General features: G+C 53.3%; 1 pseudogene; it reads right to left on the bottom strand.

The window, feature by feature from the left end:
- Nucleotides 1-218: 218 nt before the first annotated feature.
- On the bottom strand, nucleotides 219-336 carry LOC126177890 (5S ribosomal RNA; annotated as a pseudogene).
- Between the last annotated feature and the right edge of the window lie 2,191 nt (nucleotides 337-2,527).

Raw genomic sequence — 2,527 nt, 5'->3', positions numbered from 1 at the left:
CCGTGTTTGGAGAGAGCACTTCGTCATCAGGCCACAAGTGGCCCATCGGGACCATCCGACCGCCGTGTTATCCTCAGATGAGGATGCGGATAGGAGGTGCGTGTAGTCAGCACACCGCTCTCCCAGTCGTTAACGATGGTTTTCTTTGACCGGAGCCGCTACTATTCGGTCGAGTAGCTTCTCAATTGGCATCACGAGGCTGAGTGCACCCCGAAAAATGGCAACAGTACATGGCGGCCCGGATGGTCACCCAACCGAGTTCCGGCCGCGCCCGACAGCGCTTAACTTCGGTGATCTGACGGGAATTGGTGTATCCACTGCGGCAAGGCCGTTGCCCCCACCGTGTTCGACGCACGCTCTTAAACCTCGCGACTACTGGATCCAACGCCGTGCTTAGCTGACGGCCGCCGTCTCTATTAAGGGCGGTGCCAGTGATTTTCTTTTCACCGTGCTCTTCATTGAACGGTCTCAGAAGCCTTTAGGCGAACCACGACAGAGGTTTAGTCATTATTTGACCTGGTGAACGTTTTCTGAAATACGCTCAGCTAAGGAGGGTTTCTCAAGGTGGCGTAGGCAATAAAATCCTTCATATTCATTCCGAACGTTAAGTGAAATAGCTGAAATAGTGATTATTTAGTTTTACAAAAATCATTATGAATTCTACAGTGCGCACTATTTGTTTGGTGTATGACTGAACACCCTTGCAAGATATTTTGTAATCCCAAGTGTTCTGAGGCTAGCCGTATCTTGTAACGGTCTCACAAACTGCCTGTTGATTGGCGGAGCCCTGAAGATTAGATTTTGCATCTTTCAGCAAAACAGATTATCTTGCCTGAAACGGAGCCACATAACTGTAAAAGAACAAGTTTATTTTCACACCCTTCGTTGGTACTCATATTGTGAGTCTTGTTTCGTCACTTCATTTACACTCCTGGAAATGGAAAAAAGAACACATTGACACCGGTGTGTCAGACCCACCATACTTACTCCGGACACTGTGAGAGGGCTGTACAAGCAATGATCACACGCACGGCACAGCGGACACACCAGGAACCGCGGTGTTGGCCGTCGAATGGCGCTAGCTGCGCAGCATTTGGGCACCGCCGCCGTCAGTGTCAGCCAGTTTGCCGTGGCATACGGAGCTCCATCGCAGTCTTTAACACTGGTAGCATGCCGCGACAGCGTGGACGTGAACCGTATGTGCAGTTGACGGACTTTGAGCGAGGGCGTATAGTGGGCATGCGGGAGGCCGAGTGGATGTACCGCCGAATTGCTCAACACGTGGGGCGTGAGGTCTCCACAGTACATCGATGTTGTCGCCAGTGGTCGGCGGAAGGTGCACGTGCCCGTCGACCTGGGACCGGACCGCAGCGACGCACGGATGCACGCCAAGACCGTAGGATCCTACGCAGTGCCGTAGGGGACCGCACCGCCACTTCCCAGCAAATTAGGGACACTGATGCTCCTGAGGTATTGGCGAGGACCATTCGCAACCGTCTCCATGAAGATGGGCTACGGTCCCGCACACCGTTAGGCCGTCTTCCGCTCACGCCCCAACATCGTGCAGCCCGCCTCCAGTGGTGTCGCGACAGGCGTGAATGGAGGGACGAATCAGCGATGAGAGTCGATTCTGCCTTGGTGCCAATGATGGTCGTATGCGTGTTTGGCGCCGTGCAGGTGAGCGCCACAATCAGGACTGCATACGACCGAGGCACACAGGGCCAACACCCGGCATCATGGTGTGGGGAGCGATCTCCTACACTGGCCGTACACCACTGGTGATCGTCGAGGGGACACTGAATAGTGCACGGTACATCCAAACCGTCATCGAACCCATCGTTCTACCATTCCTAGACCGGCAAGGGAACTTGCTGTTCCAACAGGACAATGCACGTCCGCATGTATCCCGTGCCACCCAACGTGCTCTAGAAGGTGTAAGTCAGCTACCCTGGCCAGCAAGATCTCCGGATCTGTCCCCCATTGAGCATGTTTGGGACTGGATGAAGCGTCGTCTCACGCGGTCTGCACGTCCAGCACGAACGCTGGTCCAACTGAGGCGCCAGGTGGAAATGGCATGGCAAGCCGTTCCACAGGACTACATCCAGCATCTCTACGATCGTCTCCATGGGAGAATAGCAGCCTGCATTGCTGCGAAAGGTGGATATACACTGTACTAGTGCCGACATTGTGCATGCTCTGTTGCCTGTGTCTATGTGCCTGTGGTTCTGTCAGTGTGATCATGTGATGTATCTGACCCCAGGAATGTGTCAATAAAGTTTCCCCTTCCTGGGACAATGAATTCACGGTGTTCTTATTTCAATTTCCAGGAGTGTATTTGATGATCAAATGGTTCAAATGGCTCTGAGCACTATGGGACTTAACTTCTAAGGTCATCAGTCGCCTAGAACGTAGAACTACTTAAACCTAACTAACCTAAGGACATCACACACATCCATGCCCGAGGCAGGATTCGAACCTGCGACCGTAGCGGTCACGCGGCTCCAGACTGTAGCGCCTAGAAACGCAC

This window comes from Schistocerca cancellata, chromosome 3 (genome assembly GCF_023864275.1).
Source record: "Schistocerca cancellata isolate TAMUIC-IGC-003103 chromosome 3, iqSchCanc2.1, whole genome shotgun sequence".
In the NCBI taxonomy this organism is placed as follows: Eukaryota; Metazoa; Arthropoda; class Insecta; order Orthoptera; family Acrididae; genus Schistocerca; species Schistocerca cancellata.
The sequence above is the reverse complement of the archived record's forward strand: the minus strand, read 5'-3'. Positions and strand labels throughout refer to the sequence as shown.